At 44.7% G+C, this 20572-nt stretch overlaps 1 protein-coding gene and 1 pseudogene across 8 annotated transcripts in view; both read left to right on the top strand.

The window, feature by feature from the left end:
• The window catches only part of PTPRT (protein tyrosine phosphatase receptor type T), a 1173155-nt gene that overhangs the window by 362766 nt on the left and 789817 nt on the right, over positions 1–20572 (top strand). The gene's annotated exons all lie outside the window — the stretch shown is intronic.
• Positions 8449–9622, top strand: LOC119515957 (annotated as a pseudogene).

The raw sequence follows: 20572 nt of genomic DNA, 5'->3' as shown, positions 1-20572 counted from the left end.
CATGAAGTGCCAGCTCCTTGCCTTCGTGAATTGCACAATCTGATGAAAGAGACAGATGATGAAAACGACCATAAACTGAAAAACTACAGAAGGGGCAAGTCTCCTCCCAGGTTGGTAAGGGAGCAGGGCTCCCAGATGAACACGAAAAGCTTCTTGCAGGACGTGACACCTGAGCTGAGTCTTGAGTGGGTTTAACTGTTGCTTGTGGACAAGACTTCACAGGTTCAGAGCTCTTGTAAGCCATTTGAGAATAAGTATGATGCTGGGAGGCTCAGCAGCCCACCTATGAGGTACAGACTGTGGGGAGAACGAGCACTGACAGTTCCAGAGGCAGCCCAGCTCAGAGGAGACACGGTCGGGGAGATTATACTAATAGGATTCCACAAAGACCACTTAGCAGTCACCAAGCTTGGGGGGAAAATAGTTATGAGCTGAGGGTGGAGAAATAGCAAGAATCTGGCAACTCTGTGAAAGCATGGAGAGAAAAGCTGACAACCAACAGACATAAGATGATGCTTGCAAAAAGGTTAGAATAGATGAGAAAAAGTACACTGAGAGATATGGATGGAAATGGAAGCACGTTAATACAACTTGGGAACACTTATTAAGATAATTCCGTCTCTAAGAAGGAGCAGAGCCCGGGCTTATTCATTACAGCACTTCACACTATCAGGGAACTCCTGGAAGGAGATGTGGTTAGTGGAAGGTCAGAATTTGTCTGGAAATATAGGATGTGTGAATATAAAGCATCACGGGCAGAAATGGGATATCTGGTCTTAATCCCTCCAATTTAGAGATGGGGGAACTGAGGCCCAGAGAAATGGAATGATCCATCCAAAGTCACACAACATAGTAAGAGCTAGAGGTATGTTTTGATCCGTGGTGGGGTTTCTGATGACTAGTCCAATGATCATTCTCTTATACCACAGCGGCTGCTGCCATCTTTCACCCCCTCTTCCTCCCCCCCTCTTCTTTTCTATTTATTTGTATGGGGGAGAGATTGTTTTAAGTTGTAGTTTATATATGACTTCGGTTTCACTGTTCTACTATTGTTGGGGACTAGGTGAAGGTCCTTCCAGTTCTGAAGTGTATAAATCTTCCATGTTTAAGGACTCCAGACTTCGTATTGATGAGGGGACAGCACCCTCCTAAAAACACAGACCTTGGAAGCCATTCAGAAGCTGATGCAGTGCCAGGCTTGAAACAACTGTCATGATGGCTCACCTTTTAATTGCTTGTTTCACAGAGTTCATATTCTCTTTATTTTCCCCGGGATTACGGAGTAATTGTCTGTTTGTGTTTCCTGGAGCACCTCTTCTTCCAGAGTGAGTTTCTTTAACTGTGTTTGCCTCCCAAGCTTACCTTTCGGCACACCATATTTCTTTCAATCTTATGTTGTTGTTGTTTTTTTAATCTACTTGATTACTATATAAAATTGACAGAAGTTACATGATGGTGTTATTTGCCCCAAATTGGTAATAATGAATTTTCTTTTGCTACTCTGCCAGTTTTATTTTGGCACAGTTTGACCCCTCTTCTTATAGGTCTAAGAAATCACTGGTGGCTTTTGAAAAGCTATTGGGAGCTTTGTCTCTAGTCTGTCAAGTTTACTGAAAGTCTTACACTGGGTTCAGCATTGCCAGGTTGACATTGGATCCTGTCCCTTAGGGTTTGCCTAAAGCTTCCTTTTTCAAATTGAGTCAACCAGTTTTGTGAAAGTTCCTTCTGTTTCATGGACTTTTGCTTTCTGATTTGCTAGGCCTGTTGTGCTGGTTTGAATATATTATGTCCCCCCAGAAAAGCCATGTTCTTTAATGCAGGCTTTTGGGGACAGACTGATTAGTCTTTTGATTAGGGTGGAAACTTTTGATTGAGTGCTGAGAGGACCCCGAGATGCTTAAAGAGAAACACCCTAGGAGAAATAAGCAAGAATGTACAGGAGCTGAGAGAGAGAGGAGTGAAGAGAGATGCCCAGAGATATTTTGGAGAAAGCCATTTTGAAATACAGCCTGGGAGCAAAAGATCAGCAGATGCTGGCCACATGCTTTCCCAGCTGACAGAGGTGTTTCAGATGCCATTAGCTGTTCTTCAGTGAAGGTATCCTCTTGTTGATGCCTTAGTTTGGTCATTTCTATGGCCTCAGAACTGTAATTTGTAACCTAATAAATAAATCCCTTTTATAAAAGCCAATCCATTTCTGGTATTTTGCATAATGGCAGCTGTAGCAAACAGAACACCTTTTCATTGGCTTTTCTTTGCCCATGTGTGTCCTTGTATGAAATAACTGGATTCTGCCTGACAGGCACTTCTGGGGAAGACTTTGCTGGGCAGAGGTGATGTTAATCCATAGTGGGGAAAAACAAGCTAAGGGTGTGAAGATTCATACCTATATCAGTTTGGCAACACTTTTCCAATTTGTTCCCTTCAAATCGGGAACTATCGTTGAGCTTTTCCATTTATCCTACCTGTTTTCCCCTCCATGCAGCACTGTTCCCTTGAGAAGCGGGGGTGGCCATGGATTCTTCTCCTTTCATTTGGGCCTATGTGACACTCGAAATCTATGGCATGACGTTGGGATGCGTTTGCGTTTCAATGATAACAGTATATTCTTTGCTCTTTTTACTTCCTTTTATTCATTCCAGTCAACTCTGCAGATGGCGGTTCTGTGAAATGGCACTCAAACCACCATATTTTCTGGAAGATTTGGCACTCTTTCCACTATACCATGCTGTGTGATTATAAATACACCTTTGCACAGCCAGTATGACATACTCTTATTGGAAAAGGTTTTCAATGGCCATATTCACTGAATTGGCCTATTTATATGTCAAGTATGTTATAGGCTATGTGTTTCTGCGAGAATAGAACAACCACCACCAAAAGACCTAGTTCCAGGCTGCCAAAGGATACTGCAAGCTCCCCCTCCCCCACTTCCCACCCAGTGTTTTTATGTACAGTTGCCACAAAAGGTCTCAATGGTGAGTGCCTCTTAGCTGGGCAGTGGACTTAGGGTTTCAGAAGATTATTTTCTTGTTTTCATTTCAATATCTTAATTTTGTTGAAGGTGCCGCTGCTGTTGTTGGTACTGGTATAAATGACCTAATTTAATTTAATTTGCTTCCTTGCAAAGAAGGCAAGCCCTTGCCCAGCTGCTGCTCTGGGCATACAGGGAGCAAGCAGGCTTGGAGATAAGCTCTGAACTTGATGAGATTTCTTCAAGGTTTATCCTAATGAGCAAGGCTTAGAGATTTCAGCAACTTTTTCCCAGCATTTCCTTTAACTACCATGCTGCTTCCTAAGCCTCAAGACATCCTCCCGGGTCCCTCTCTGAGGGAATGTGAAGAAGAGGAGAGGGGAGTAGCTATGGGATCATTTATTCCAGCCAGTCTGTTTCACTGCTTCAGGGTGCTGTGCCTGTGACGGTAGTGTCAGGAAGGGTCTCCCCGTCCATTCGGTCACTCTGTGCTTAGGGAAGCATCGTGGTGTGGATTCTGAGAAGCAGGTATGGTAGGTTGAAGCAGTCCTGGCTTCAACCCTGTGTTTTCCTGTTACGAGTTGGTTCCTTTGTGGAGTCTTTTAATCTTGCTGAGTCTTGGCTTCCTTAAATCATTTATGAAGAGGGTGAGTACCTCAAGGATAAAGTATGTCTCATGCCTGCCCGTGTCCTCAGTATCCAACAAGGTGCCTGCTAGATCACAGACTCCAGGAGTGTTTTCTGAATGAATGAATGAAAGGAAACAAATGGATACCTATGGAAGGAAAGATGGAATGTCACCATTATATCTCCAGACACAAACTGTCTCTGGACAAACACTATTTGGGTATAGGAAGATTCAAACTAATGTAGTGACCAAGGAATTAGGCACAGAGAAGATGCAGCAGGCCTCCCCGGGTTACTTCCTCTGGTTTGATTGTGGGTTGGAAAGGATTTACTGTCAGTTATCTAGACATACACTTGGTGGAGAATAGGAGGTATAGAATCAACCTGTTTTCCTTCCTAACCCTCCACAGTTTTTTTTAGCCACATGTTCAGTGTACTCAGATCTGAACCAGCTTAACTGCATTTTGGGAGCCTACCTCTCATGATGGTGGGGATTGGAATCACCCTATGGCCCAATTCTGACATGCACACATTCTGGGGAAAACCTGAGCTGCAATCTCCCTTAGTACAAACCAGTTTTATTCAAGGGCTTTTAGGGGCTCCTGCCTCAGTTTCCTTGACTCAGACCGTGGTTTGTGGATAGGATGAAAAGACTCAGAGCCAAGCCGCGTGAACCAGGGAGACATAGTTAAAGTTGTTTGGGCTTGATCTGTCAGCCCAAAGGATGCCTGAGCTTTAGCTTTCTTTGTTCTTAGACTGAAATCTAGCAAAGCTGTTCTATTTCTTCCCATCTCTACCTCCTGATGCCTTAGCCTGATCATCTCTGCTGCCCAGCTCCACTGCCATCTTTGACTCCTCAAGTGTCCTGTGAGCCTGGTGGAACCTGTGCTTATCATCTCTTGATCACTCAGATTGGACTTGTGTCCACTTCCCTGGGGAGGTCCAGCCTTCCCAATGGGCTTCCCCAGCCCCACCTGCTTCCCAGACCCTTCTCATCCCTACCTGCTCACTATTAAGCTCTTAGTACACATCCTGCCCATTTTGACAGTTCAGGTGAGAAGCTGTGTGGAGCGGAGGAGGCAGGTAGGCGGCCACGGTGGAAACAGAGTCTCCAAGGGAAAGGCAGCCCCTCCGCATGAGCAAAAGGATCACAGTCCTCAAACTGATAAAAAAAAAAAAAAAGTGCTGCAAATCTGAAAATCGAAGGACATGGAGCTCTTAAAGAAGGTGATTAGTATTCTAAAAAAGGTATGCAAGAGAATCAAAGGAAAAAAGTGTTGGGCATTAGCAAGAGGTTTCAGGGGCCAGAAATTGCTTCTTTATATGAGCAATTTTTGAGTTTTAATGTATAGAACATAAAAACCCAATCATAGTAGTTCAGAATTTTTTTTTTTTTTAAAGCTAGAGATGAAGATGATCAAAGATATGCCGGGCCTACATGGCACCTTTAAAACATGGAGGCATATAAATAAAAGAAGACTTGAATACTTGGGAAAAATACCATGCTTTTGAAAGGAAACATTTACTCATGTAAATATGTCAGTTCTCTTCCAAACTGATTACACATTTATGTTATTTTAAGCAAAATCCTTAAGAAATTGCTTTTTAGAACTTGACAAAAATTATTCTAAGGTTTGTATAAAAGTTTAAGCAGTTAAGAATAGCAAAATCACACAAGTTTTTCAAAGGAAAATGGAGATTTACAGAGTAAAACATTATAAAAATAATTTAACACTACAAGCAATTTAATTTAGTGGTTGGTGAAATAAAATATAATTGGAATGGAACAGAAAACCAACTAATAAAAAGATTTGCATATATGTAAATATTTATTATGTGATAATGGTAGATTTCCAGATCAGTGGGGGAAAGAATAGATTATTTAATTAACACTGCTAGGAAAATTGTCTGTTTCGGTGGGAGAGTCAGATTATTACCCCGCTCCATATATATGAAAATAAATAGCATATATATGATAAATGTAGACAAGAAAAAACAATATATATGCATTTTATATGATGTTAGAGTAAGAAGAACATTTCAAAGGATAAAATCAGAGGTGGAAATTGTAATGCTTGTCAATTTTTTTGTGAAAATGAATATTAAAAATACCATAAACAATAAAAGAATACAAAATTTCTCTGTTGCCCTATTCAGCCAAGCTCCTCTGGGGAATTCTCAAGCTCACTGTCTTCAGTTTCTCTCCTCTCAGTCTCCCCTGAAGTTACTCCAAGATGACTTCTGCTCCCATCACACCATCAAAACTTTTCTGTTCATGTGCCTCCGTTGCCAACACAGTGGTCCTCATCTTGCTTGACCTCTTAGCACCATTGAGTCCAGTTGGCCTCTCTCTTTTCCTTGAAACCCACTCATTGTTTGGCTTCTCTGTTACCATGTTCTCTCAGAGTTCTTCTGATGACATTGGTCATTCTCAGTGTCCCTTGTTTGCTGATCCCTTTAAAGCTGGAGTGACCCCTGGATGTTTTCTCTTCTCTAGCTGTACAGATTTCCTCAGTGATCTCATTTAGGCCGTTGGCTTAAAGGCTATCTATAGAGTGATGACTCGCCAATTTTTATCTCCAGCCCAGGCCTCTCTCAAACTGCCACCATGATATGTTCTTTTGATTGTGTGGTTGATTTCTTCAACTTAGCAAGTATATAACCAACTCATCATCTCCCCTCACATGTGCCTCCCAGTCTTTATAAATTGGGAAAAAATATCAATCTCACTATCAAATAATGCAAATACAAATTAGATACCACTTTCTTCTGTCACAGGAATCTGCAAACTATGGCCTACAAAGCAAATCTGTTTCACTGCCTGTTTTCCTAAATAAAGTTTATTGGAACATAGCCATATCCATTTGTTTACAAGTTGTCTATGGCTTCTTTCATGTTACAAAGGCTGAGTTGAAAAGTTGTGACAGAAATAGTATAGGTTACAAAGCTGAAAATATTTATTATCCAGTTCTCTATAGATGCTCAGATTCTTGCTTTATCACATTGACAAGCAAGAATGTGGGCTGAGGCAATGGCAGATAAACCAAAAACATCTATGATTGGGTTGACCACATATATGTTGTTGCTCCAATTTGGGACACTTTTGAGAGTGAAAGGGATGTCCCAGGCAGGCTTGGAGGTATGATAGGTATAGCTTTAGGTATAAAGCATATACTATATCATGGAGAATTGGATTGGAGAGGGAGAAATACAAGACAGTGATGATTAGAGTTGAATAAGATTAAGTTCATAAAGCTAAGTAAGAATAATAGAAATTAGATATTTGTAAAACCACAAAGTCTTCTAACAGCAAAAGGGAGCTTTATGACTCTTAATGCATGTTTAGATACTTCTGGTAGAAAATAATAAATCAAGCAGTTATTCTCAATTCCACACCAGACAGAATGCTATTTATTGTGCAACGTAATGGCAGAGACATAAACTCAAGTACTCCTTGAGCTTTGCAGGGGACAGAATAGAAGATATAAGACAAGAACAAAATGTTTCAGCTCTAATGAGAGGATCAGAAGAACATTAGAAGATGTGTAACTTGGATGCTTGAAATCACGGGGATTGGCCGACAGGAAGGAACAGCTGTAATTAAGAGCAGATCTAAGGAAGTAGCAGGAAAACAGTACTTTGCAAGTTTGACTTAGCAATGAGCCAGCTACCTGGGGCTCTAATAAGAGCCAAAGAATGAAAGTCACTTGTGGGGAACTGAGACCTGAGTAATCAGCTTGTTCTTTCCCGTCTGTGAGCTTTCCATGTGATGAGAAGAAAAGGAGTTGGGAGATAGTTTGGGCTGGGCTGCTCTGGGAGAACATCTGATCCCAAGGTGACTTATTCATGGTTGGGGTGGGGATAGTTGGAAGTGAGCTCCTAGAAAACAGCTTTGCAGATCAGCCCGCAGATGTCTAAGCAACCTCCTTGCTACTTGGAGAATAGGGACAAGGCTAGCCTCATGAAAGGATGTGTAGGTGTGGATCCCTTTGGGAATGATGCTACAGGGCAGTGGGTATGAAGCAATTCAACAAAAGGGATCTTGGTTTCCTGGTATCAAGGAATCCCAAATTCCCTCGGGAAGATAAATTCCCAGCACTGACATTCAGCCCCCATATGGGAATACAATCCGTCCCTCCTGTGGGTCCAGCCCTTGGCAGAGGAGCAAAGGCTGTCTCGTGTTAGCAAATGCCTTTTCAGGTGAGGCTCTCTTCCTTAGATATTCTAATTAGGATCTTAGAAAATCCAAGTTGGAAAGCCTCTCAGGCATCAGTTAGTTCAGTGATTTTCAACTTGGGGGCCTGGGTATCAGGGAAGGAGAAATGGTCATCCTTGAGCCACGTTTAGCATTTCAGATGCTTGTGGAATACTGTGCCTAAGCTACAGAGGTCCAGAGAAACCTCAAGTTCTTTTGATTAGGATTAGAATGGAAACAACCCAGGGAGCACGGGTCTTGATCTCATGCACTCAGATGCCCTCAAGGGGCAGTTATGTGTTGCTTTGATTAAGAGAAAATGGAGGACAGGGTAATATTTACTTTACAAATTCAGTTTGTGTATTAGACAAGTCTTTATAAACATGGAGTCCAGAGAAAAGCATAATTAAAAGGGAAAGAGGAAGATTGAGGACCACTTTTCTAGTTCATTGTATAATCTGCATCCCTCTGCTTTATAGATGATGAAACTTAGACCCAGAAAGAAATGGGGGCAACTTGGCACAGCTATTTAGGGGAAACTGGAGCAGCCTGCATGTATGGCCCTTAGTCCCAACTTCTCTCCATTTCCCAAGTTGCAGGGAACAGAAACAGCAGGATTTGCCATTTGAGTTTGAGATTTTAAGGAGAGACAATGGGAGACATTAACCCAGGCCCCCGGACACCTGGTGCTGCTTATAGGGGTGAAGAGCTAACACTGATTGCGGACCTAACAGTGCTCCAGGTGCTGTACTAGGAGCTTCATACATCTCATCTCATTTAATCCTGATAATGACCCTGTGAGTTAGGAACTACTCGTCAAAGATTCAGATGAGGAAAACGGGGTTCAGGGAATCTAAGTGACCTGGCCAAGGTCATACGATAAGTAAAACGTGGAGGTGCTCGCTGCCTCCCGCCCTTGCTGGCTCCTCCCTGTTTTGCGTGGGGTGTGTGAGTCTGGGCGCTCGGAGCCATCACCAGGGGTTGGAAAAACTACACTAGGCAAAGAACTTGCATCAAGTTTGGGGCTGAAATACATTGATGTGGGTGATTTCGCTAAAGAGGGCTGATCACCAGATATCCTGGAGTCTGGCAAGACAGCTTCTCCCACGAGCGTGTTGAAAGATGCACAGATGATGTCACAAATCCTGAAGGATATGGGGATTACAGAATATGATGAGCCAGATGTTGGAGTTTGCTTCTGATATGTGACTACAATTCTAGATGATGCAAAAGTTTATTCAAGCTATGCTAAGAAAGCTACCATTGATGCAGATGATGTGCGATTGGCAATCCAGTTTGGCGCTGACCAATCTTCCACCTCTCCTCCCCCAGACATTTGTTTTTATTAGATATTGCAAGGCAAAGAAATCAAACCCCTTTGCCATTGATCAAGCCATATTCAGGTCCTAGATTGCCACCTGACAGATGCTGCTTAACTGCTCCAAACTATAAATTTGCCTTTACAAGAAAAAGGCATCTACTTCGGCATGAAGAATAAGAGTTCCCTGATTAAGTGTGGGTTAAGTACTTCCACACTATGTACACCAATCCCACAAACTGTTTCAACCAAAGTAGGAGCTCCAATGTCCCTCCCAGGGCAAAGGTTTATGGTACAGGTGCCTACTTCACAGTCTCCAGCTGTAGAACTGTCCATTCTTGCAACATCAGCAGTTCAGAATGTTCTGATTAATCTATTGCTAATTGGGTCCAAAAGCATTCTTATTACCACTAACATGGTGTCTTCACAAAATACTGCCGATGAATCATCAAGTGCATTGAAAAGAAAACATGAAGGTGATTATGATGATGAAAATGATAATTTGTGATCTAGCCTTGATGCATGTAACATGTATACTTGGTCTCAAATCCATTGTCCTTAAATTAAACATGCATGCTGGATCTTTTCACATTCTGTTTTAGGAAACTTAAATTAGTATTTAATGAGTAAATGTGAATAAATATGGTTATCATATTTTTCAGCTGAGATGGTGGATGTTAAGAGGATTAGTAGTGGTTTTTCACCAGCTTTTAAGTGTAAAAAATAAAGTTGTTGTTCACCCATAAATAAATAAATGAGTAAGTAAGTAAGTAATGGAGCGGAGGTTCAGATCAAGGTGTCATGGTGGCAGGTTGATGGTGTGCCCACTACTCCATCCTGTCTTATTGAATGTGCCTCTCCTGGCCCTGGCCAACCTAGAGACATGTGAGGACAGGTTCCAGGATGGTCAGTTCAGGAGACAGAAACCATTGACAGTATCTGCAAATGCATCTGTTCTGTATCTCCTCTCCCCAGAAGCAGCACATGGCAGGCTCTCTGTAAACACTGGATTAATTTGATTAAGGGGCTATTCTGTGGAAGAGAGAGTTCCATTGTCCTGTGGAGCTCTGAAGAGCAAGTTGGAAAGACTTCAAGGGAGACAGGTTGCAATTGAAGACAGACCTTCCTGTTAGTTAGAGAAACGGACCTCTTTTACTTAACGACTTCCACTGATTCAGTAAAAGTTAAGATCCAGCTTGGCTTACAAAAGGACCTTTGTTTTCTAATCTGAGGATGGAACCATGCTTTGCCTCCTGCCCCAGAGCCATTATCTCCAAATCCTGGACATCCTCAAGGTGAACTTGGTAGGTCCAGAGAGGGGCTGGGAAGGCTGAGCTGGCAGGAGTGTGTCCCTGCATCACCCATCCGTTCACCCCGCATCTAGTGGTCAGGGAGTACTCCAGGCCAACTTTTCCTGTTTATGATATGACATCTAGCTCTGAATTCCTGTTTCATCTTACTGGACCCTTGTACCCATGGCAGTAATAATGGTTAGAACAACATCTCATGTGTACTACATGCTCACTTCCTGAGCACTTTCTGTGCTCTGCTAGTGTCACCCATGTGACTCTCTCAATCCATTCTCTGCTTTTCTCCACTCTGTTCAATCACCCTGGATGGCTGATCTAGGTGGACTGCACCAATGACCCCTGGCTTGCACATCACCAAAGATGGGAGTGAGGAGGGAGTGAGATCTGGGTACTTATTTCCTCTGCCCCTCTCTGCACGGTTGCCTTAGGCCAGCCGTGTCTCTTGAGTGAAGGTCACTGCTCCTTGAGGGTGGCCTTCTCGCCACTGTTCTCTCCTGCTGATGCTGGCAGCCGCTCCCTCATCCCGTCCATCCCAGGATGGTAATGGCCCTGCTGTACCTTCCCTTGACCATGCCCTCCATTTTCTTTGTAAAGAGTCCTTTTATTAAACCTTCCTTTGATTCTCCTCATTTGAATGCAAGTGCAAACCTTATTGATACCTATGTCTTATCTAATTTGATCTTCGTAAAAATGTGGGAGATAGAGACGATTATTTTTACCACCCTCATTTTTAAAATGAGAACACTCAGGCATAGCACGGTGCAGTCACTTATCCCAGGGTCCCTTTGTTTGAAACGAGTGGAGCCAGTGCTTGCGTCCAGGCAGTCCAGAATTTTTACCACTACACCATGGTACCTGGTTTCATTGCCTCTTTTCTAAGGCCTCAGGCCCAAAAGAGAAAAAAGAAAAGGAAGAAGGAACAAAGCAGCTGTATTACCTTCTTGGGACTTATCCCCAGTCCTATATCCTTATCTTGATCCTCCTGAGCTCCCCACTTCAGAGCCCAAAGGGGCTCAGACCTCCTGAGAGGAAGACCAAGATCCCCAACGAGGTCATTCCACAGAGGCCTGAGCTTTTAACCCCTTCAGTTGAATGGAAATGTTATCTCCTGTTGATTTGAGACTCAAAGAGTGCCTGTAGACTTCACCCCTAAGCTTCAGCATCTCAAGGAGCTGGGGCCTGGAGGAAGCAAGAATGGGGCCTCTTGAGTCCCCTAGAGGCCAAGAGATGCAAGGCCGTATCTGTAGTTGTCTTGATTATGAAGGGATGGGAACCCATGGTGTGGATGGGCGAGTCCCATTCTCTCCCAGCAAAGTTTTGTACTTTGGAAGCATTTACCCCAAACCTGACATCTGCTTCTGGCATGTACTTTGCTGAGCCCTTGCCAGAGTGGGTGATCACCACAAGGTGTTTCATTAGGTGTCTTAATAAGCCTTGTAGCTGCAGCCTGGCCTGCCTCTCCCCTGCAGAACTGCTTTCTGCATGAGGCAGGGAAGGGTGGTTGGTTCAGACGTAATTTGCATTGGCAGCAGGAATATTATTTTTGCATTATAAGGCACGGTGGGTGACCTGATCAAAAGAGGAAGAAGTGAGCAGGCAGCAAGCAAGCCAGCATCCACAGCTCCCAGCGACACAGGGAGGCTGGTGTGGGGTGGGAGTGACAGAAGATGTTAACTCCCTCAGTGGTCTTGCCCTATACCCAGGGGCTGCAGGCAGCTCGGCCTCTTCTACAGATCCCAAAGAGGCCTGGCTATAAGCAGACACCCCCTGAATTCTAGCAGGACCCAGAGGTAGACATGGCTGTCCCATGAGCGAGGGCAGGGTGCTTTTGGGGGGCACCCCTAAGTTACCCCTGAGCCCTGGCCCAGCTACAGGTTTGTTTCTCCTCCTGTTCAGTTCTTCCCCATCATTATCTCGCAGATAATCTTGCTTGCTCTTGAGCATATGCTCCATGCTTGTCCCGTTTCCCTAGACCAGACCCTAGAGCTCTGCTCGTGCTTGTCTTGGATGCCTGCATCCGACCTATAGCTCAGAAGCTTCCTGTCTTGCCCTTTACCCAGGCTTTGTTGCATTTCGCTTGCAGCAAGTGGGCTGTGTGGCCTGTGTGGGTGTACCAGCTGCACACCATACTCACTGCTGAAGCTGTTTGTTCTCAACAAGGAGATCCTGGGATCACAGACTTTTAAAGTAATCCATGGATGTTTAGTGGGAACCCAGTGTCAGAATTCTCACAGGCCACATTGAGACATGTACACACACATTCATATACACACACACATGTTTGTTTTTCCATTTATGATAGGATGGTAAGCATTTGTATAAAATCATAAATCATTAAACATGGAACGACCTTGGAAAACCAACCAATATAATTCTCCCATTTACAGGTGAGAAAACTGAGGCCCAGAAGGGATAGTGACTTGGCCAATGTCACACGACGGATTAGCACTTTGCGCTTTCCCCAGGCTAGACCTCTTTCCACTAAAATGATTGTGGTATAAGTAGGGGGGAAAGAGGGGGCAAACCAAAATAACATGGGGCCTGGAACAAGGCTCTTGTTTGACTGGGTGTGAAGATCTTTAGCACATTCACATATTCCCTTGTATATTCACATGCAAGGGAGATAGTGGGCTCCTGCTGAGGAAAGGCCAGGCCAGCTGTCCTTAGGCAGCCCTCTTCCCCAGTGGGCATCTCCATCCTCACCTGGGCTGGATCACCACCCTACTCCCAGACAGCTGATTGTGGAGACCCCAAACTCAACCTTTGGTGGAAACACTACCAGAAAGGCAGGGCCCATGGGATCATTCCAGAATAGGGAGTTTGTCAAATCCCAGTGCCATTATCTCATAGTATGGAGTCTGACTCAAAATAGGTGCCCAAACTTATGAATAAATGAATGAATGCCTGAACAGTATGAAGCTGGCTCTCGATGTGTTGGATGTACCCAAGGACAGTGTATGCAGTGAATTGGGAGAGGGATAGGGGTGGGAATGGAAGTGTAAGGCACTCCTACATAGCCCATTGCCATGCAGGGGTGTCTTCAGCATGGATGTCCTGCAGGAGTCCCAGCTAGGTGTCATCCATGTTGGTTTTCTGCAGAAGACTATTCTGGACTACAGGGAAAAAGTGAACCACTGCTATCTCTTGGGACACTCCTTACACTGAGAAATCACCTAGGTAAAGAAGATACCTCTTCTAGAAAGGACCTGCTAATTCAGATGGTAAAGTGGGATGTCCTGGTGGTAGGAGTGTTGATATCAGACTTGCCTCTGAAGATGAGTTTATAGGGGTTCTCATTACCTCAATGCATTTGTGAATTTTACAGACTTCCTACCATGAAGCTGTGTTATTTTCTTAATCAGAAAGAAGTTTTTGGACTGTATTACTTCTCTTGCCACTACTGCCACTGCTTTTGTGGCTGCTACTGCAACTCTCAAAGTTCCTATGCTTTTTTTTAATATAAGAGTGAAATGCAATAATGAACTTAAAGTGCCTAGCATAGTGCCTGGTACATAGTTGGCACTCAAAAACCAGGCTACCCCTGTCAAAACTGCTTACCTGCATCACTATTGCTCTTAACACTTATGCTTAACTTGATTGCTTTATCCCGAAGTTCAGTTTTTCCTTGATATTTTCTTTTGTTCTGACAAGTGGTATTTAGGTTATTGATCTTGCAGTTTTCTTGGCCAAGAGTCTAAGATTTTACACACACACACACACACGCACACACACACACACGCATTATTATTTTTTCCTGGCCAGTCATAGAATTTTTTCTAAAGGTAGGAGATATACTCTCTGAAGTCACCATAATATAATGATGTGTGGTCATGTCTCCATCCCTTACTTCACTGTGGTAAGATTGTGGCATCCAGAATGAAGCACATAGATGGGTTTAACCCAATTCAGAAGCTCTGTATGCTTCTCCTCCTGGGAACAAAAGCTGCTACCATGGCATGGCCCACTCTCTCTATATACTTTGGGAATGCTCTGTCCCCAGGTCTCCCAGCCTGTAAATACCTATGACACCTGCCACATCCTCTTTATTTCTCACCTTTGGACTCAGGCCACCAGAGGTTATTGCCCTTGCCAGATTTCTTTGGAGAAATGACAACCAGAGATGCTACCATCTGCTACATTTACCTGAATTGCCTCAAGTTCTGGAATTTCTGCTTCCAAAGGGAAGTAATACCTTGGGCTGATTTCCGACAGTTCGCTGCTTGTGACAGCTGCCCCAGCAGAGGTCATGGTGGCAGCAGCCAGTCTGTGGGGTATGAGGAGCAAACTTCCCCAGGATTGCTGCAGACACACACTGATGATGTGATTTCGTCAGCAAACGAAGACTGTGTTGCCTGCAGTACGCACTGTCTAATTGCTTATCTACCTCCCTCTTGTGATTGCCAATCAGAAGCTATCAATAGCTGCAGTTTATTTTCCAAATCTCTTTAGGGAACCAAAGTTGATCAACACAAGAATCCTTTAGGCACAGAATTATTAAGCTGGAAACTCCTTTGAGGAAATATAATCTACAGGCTTATTTTGCAGGTGGAGAATTGGAGATCCAGAAGTGAAATAACTTGTCCAAGCTTGTGCTAGGCCTGACTGGTGGGGTTTCCCAAACCCCACCTGATGGGGTTTCAGTGGCTCAGGTCCCACATGGGGTGGCTCAGACTCTGGGCTCTTTTCCTTTTTGCTTATCTTCTGGAGTTTTGGGAAGGTTCTCAGTGCAACCTCCAGGGAAAACATTTCTGACGTGAAGAAAAGACCTGTTAAATAGTGTCTGGCTGCCTTTCATGAAACCAGGCTCCTGTCAGACAATATAGACTTCTCTGATTATGAGGAGTTTTCTAAGAGCAGGTCTAGTTGTAATAGTGATTTTTTAAAATATTTTTTATTATGAAATTTAACATATCTACAGAAAAGTGATAACTTTCAAAATACAATTTAACAAATATCAGGGAGCAAATTTCAAAGAATGTTATGGGTTACAGTTCCACAATTTCAGTTATGTAATAGTGATTTGTGCCAAATCTTAAGAGATGTAGAATTGAGCTGGAAAGAAAAAAAAAATCACTGTGATGATTAAAATGAATGTGCCTCCTGTAACATACTGAGACCTCTGTTTGGGGCTGATGATGAAGTGGGGAGCAGGGTGGGATGTTGGGGACATTTAGCCACGTATGATGTGGAAGTAGGAGGCTTCAGGCCAAATTACAGTGCTTTATGGTGGGGGTGGTGGTGGAGGTGGGGGGAGTGTGTGTGGCAAACTCTGGCTTGAGCTGGATTGAAGCTTGTTTTTCTTTCCCAGATTCCACAAATATTTATTACTGGGGCTTAGGCAATCTGCAAAGTAACTGCCTGTACATTATCTCTTGTAATATTCACCACAAACTCATGAACTAAATTCAGATCAACACTCCCTAACACATAGTCCAGCAATCCAAAAAGCTATGAAACAAGTTGTTGTTTTAAGTTTAACACTAAATTAATTAGGCTGCCAAATTTGACCCAAACTGATGCGAAGCTATTTATAGTCTTATTTATCTCATATTGTGTGAGTTTTTCTTTGCTTCCTTGTGGAAATATTTATGTGGTTGAGCATAGACTGTTGCCCCTGATTGCACAACAGATGTCCTAGGTGCCACATTACCTTTCTAAAATTCTGAAACATGCTGAAGGCTGACTGTGTCTTGCCCTGAGCGTTTGTGGTCAGGGATGTGAACGTGGACTATGGTCTTCATTTTAAAGTTGGGGAAACTGAGCCTCAGAGAGGTTAAGTGACTTGCCCAAGGAAACTCAGCTCATGGTGGTACAGCTAATTCCAAACAACTGCAGATTTCTAAGGAGCTTTGACTCATTAATGGAGAGGTTCCTGGTGGGTGGAATAGCTGAGTGATGATGCTACCCAACAGGAAGCAGATGGCAGAACTGCAGTTGTATGGGATGTCTGTTTTGGGGTAAGAACCCAGCCAGCAATGGCAGTTTGGGGGATGGGGTATTTACCTCTCACAGAAAGATGGATTGGGGGGCTTAGCAGGCTATTGGTAGCCTCACCAAGCAGCCTGGAGTTGAGGCAGCCCAGGCCAGAAGTGAGGAGCCCGAAACTAAGGACAAGCTGACCCAGCAAAAGGCTTTGAGTCAAGTAGCTTGGATAAATCTATGGCCCTTTGAAGAAAGATACAAGCTCTGTCGACAGGAAGCACTAGGGATCCCCCAAATATGAGGGTGTATTGGACTCTGAGCAGCAATACCCGCTGAGAGCAAGGATTTGGGCAGTGGACAGGCAGAGTGGACAGGGCAGAAGTGAGAGGGCTGTGGGAGTGGGGATTCATACCCCATGCTCACTATTAGGCAATGGTTCTCAACCCTGGCTGGCATTAGACGTTCCTGGGGATCTCTGGAAAAGCCCGGAGGCCCAGGCCGCACCCAGTCCAATTTCATTAGAATATCTGGGTGCGGGATTCAACTATCAGTATTTTTGAAGCTCCCCAGGTGATTTGAAAATCCAGGTTTGAGAACCACCACAGAGGGTACATGCTCAGTAAGGGTCCAATTCCTAGTAGCAACTGAACCCCAGGGGAGTCTGAGGTTGGCTGTCACACCTGTCCCAGGACTTCCTCATCATGCTCTTTAACCCATCTATTTCTCTTCTCCCTTCTCAGCTTTCAACAGCAGGATTCAGACAAATAGCTGCTTTCCCTTACGCGTGAAGCACTTAACAGTGCCTGGCACACAGCAAGCACTTCCTAAGAGTTTGCTGTTAGTATTTCTCTAACCACCTTTATAAAAATCCTTTCTTTCCTAATTTTTACTTCCTGGACAGTGACCTCGAAGTGATACATTTTTATCGTCCTGGCTCAGAGTGCCATGTTTCTTGTAAAGCTTGAAAACTTTGCTTTATGGAAGGCTTTCTTTTAATTGAGGCTTTTTTTTTCTTCAGTTTGCCTGGGAGCTAGGTCATGAGAAGGACAGTTTGTTTTTCTTTTAAATGAATGAACACAGGGTAAGTGTGGCTGAGCCTCAGAGTGACATCAAGATAGTTTTTCAATCCACAATTAAAGAGAGCTGGGGAATAGGAACCTGTCGGCAGCGGAAAGGGCCAGGAGGAGAACAGGGAGGCTGTGTGGAGGACAAGCACCCAGTGGGCATGTGAGGCAAGACCATGTGCCAGCACCCAAGCATTCACTCTGCCCAAAAGCTCCTTCCCGGCTTCTTGGACTGGTAGGGAATCAAACCTAGCCCTGGCCTCAGGAGCTCACAGCCCAGGGCAGGGAGGCAAAGTGGCCAAGGCTGTACGGTGGGATACAGGACATACTAGGCCCGTCTCCTGGACCAACCCCTGTGGGCAGAGGTGTGACAGCTACAAGTCTGTTCAGCCCAACCCAAAGGACGTGGCTACTGTATAGAGGGACAATGGGATTCCTGAGGGAAAACCAGGTGCCCCGAGGAAGGATGGGGAAGGGGAATGGTTGCCAGCTGGACAGCCAGCAGTGGCCAGTCTGTTAGGGTTTAGGCGACTGGTGAAGAAGTGGGAAAGGATGGTTGGCACCTACTGCGTTGGACCTTGGATTCTCTGCCAAGGAGGTAGATGCCCTCCCCTGAGCGGTGGGCAGCCATTGGGGGTTTAAATCAGGGAAGTCTAAATGAAGGCTTGGTACTTGAAAACTGTCACCTGTATTGGAAAATGTATTCAATTATCCCTCTTACTGCCCTGGGAAGACAGACATACCATCCATCCAGGGCAGAAATGTGAGTATGAAGACTCATTCTTGACCCCTTCCCCTCCCACAGCTCCCAATCCTGCCCTGTTCCCCTCCTAAATATCCTTGGATCTGTTCTCTCCTTTGCCACTGGGCTGCCATCCCCTTTCTCCTTGCAATCATTCTGAACTGGTGTCCATTTCTCCCTTTGCCTTTTCTACTGCATTCTGCATGTGGCAACCAGGGAGCTCTTAAAATCAAACTCCCATGATGCCACTCCCATGCCCAACAGCTTCATGGCTTTCCATTGCTGTTAGAATAACATCCAGAGCCTTCAACATGCTACTAAGACTGGGGTCCCCAGGACCCTGCCATCCTCTCCAACTTCAACTGCACATGCTCATGCTCAAGCCTCAGTGACTTCTTTCTGTGCTCTGAATGTGCAGTGTGTTCTGCTCTACCCCACGTCCTGGCCTTGCCAGAAATGATTTAATGTCACCTTCTCCAGAAACATGGAGCCTACCCCTGTCTAATTGCTGTTGCAAGGGTGGCAACCTAGAGGCTTCTCTATGGAACATCCTGATTCTGCTCTATCCTAACCTTTCAGCCTGCGGGAGATTGGCTTGGGGGATTTCCTAATTTATCCACAAAGTTGTCAGTATAAAGAGGTGGTTACTCCAAATGCCTCCAAAAAGTGATTTTTAAAAGACAGGGTGCTTGGGCCTTTCAGAAAAAGAAAAGTCACCCGGCAAAGACAGTTACTCTGCTGTATTCTGATCTGGTTTCGGCTTCCTGAGGCAACATCCGGAAGAGTCAAAAGATGTGAGAGGGAGCCAGAACCAGCAATCTCTCCAGACTCTGTGACGATGGGGTGAAGAGGGGAGCCCCAAACTTTAGTCTGTCATATGATAAGTATGAATTGAGCTCCTATTTGTTGCCAGGCTCTGAGGCTCCAACTGTGGATAAGTCAAATGTGGTCCCCAAATGCTCCAGCCCGACCCAACCCCAAGGCCAAAGAACACATGGGCAAAAAGTTACCCATGAGTTTTAATTAGGGATGGACAGGAGGAGTTTTCCCAGTGGCGGCCAATTGGGAAATGGAAGTCAGTGATCAGCACGAACGAGAGGAAGAGGAGTGCCTTAATAGGTCAGCAGAGCGTCTCTAGACTGGGTTCCAAAGAAGCCGCAGCTGAGTCTCCTGAGGGTTGATTAGGCTCCATGACCTTCAGTGTCTGTGCTCTGGTCACACAGGCTGCTGCGTGTGTGACCCTTTTCCCTAAGGCGGGGGTACTGACCGCAAATAAATAAATAATGCACATTTAGAGAGTGATAAGTGCTATGAGAGAAAAAAAAACCAGAAACAAAAACTCACTTGCCATGGTAAGCAGGGGCTCCAATAGCTAGATTCCGGCAGGCCTGACTGGAGCCCTGGGCCCTGGGATTTGTCCCTCCCCCACCCTTGGCAGTGAGAGACGTGGGCAGGGCTCATGGGGAGGATGGGAAGGGAAATGAGACCTCGAGAAGGGGTGGACTGGAGCAGGTGATGAGAGAATGGCAGGCCTCCTCTCGTAGCTGAGGGTGGTGGGGACCAGATTTTGCTTTCCCCGGCAGGGGACCAAGTCCATATCAGAACTAGGTGGGGTTGCCCTGCGTGTCTGAGCCTGCAGGCAGGGCATGCAGCAGGCTGTGGGGCACACTCACTGAGGGGTTGTGAGGGTCCCTGGGTGTGCCCTTGTGGGCTCCACTCTGACGGCACGAGGAAAGAACTGACAGTGAATCCTGGCTCTGCCCTTGACCCCCTTTGTGACCCTTAGGGCTGCTATACCCTGGTTTTGGGCCTTGGTCTTCCTGTCTACAAAGTGGGCAGTGGCAGACGGGGCTGGTTACTGTACACCCTCAAGAAGTGCCTGTTGTGAGGGAAACCCTGGAGCACTGTGGTTGGATCTGACCCCAGACTGCCTGGGTTCAAATCCCAACTCTCATACTTCCTTGCTGAAATACACGGGGCAAATTACTTAGTCTTTCTGTATTTCAGTTTCTTTATTTTTAATATGGGGGTGGTAATACTTAATTCATACGGTTTTGTGAGAATTAAATGAAACAACAAATTTAAAATGCTTGGCACAATGCCACAGACATAGCCAGTGCTCAGTATCCATTAGCTATTGTCATGCAATTATTATTTGATAACCATTTTACATATAAAGTAGGCTTTACTATGCCAGTTTTATGAACTAAGAAATCTTCCAAAAGGTAACGAAATTCAGTGCCAGGAAATAAGTGGTTGACTGGGGATTCAAACCTGGGCTATTTTGTTCCAAAGCGCTGGCTCATCACCTTGTGTTTTGTTGCTTTTTCTGACTCACTGGAAACCCAGTGTTGGCCCATGCCCAGGTCTTACAGCTCAAGGACTTGGGTTTCTCCAAAGATGTGGTTTTCATTTTCTCA

This window comes from Choloepus didactylus, chromosome 19, assembly GCF_015220235.1.
Source record: "Choloepus didactylus isolate mChoDid1 chromosome 19, mChoDid1.pri, whole genome shotgun sequence".
NCBI classification, from domain to species: Eukaryota; Metazoa; Chordata; class Mammalia; order Pilosa; family Megalonychidae; genus Choloepus; species Choloepus didactylus.
Note: the sequence above shows the minus strand (reverse complement) of the source record. Positions and strands in the feature narration are given on the sequence as shown.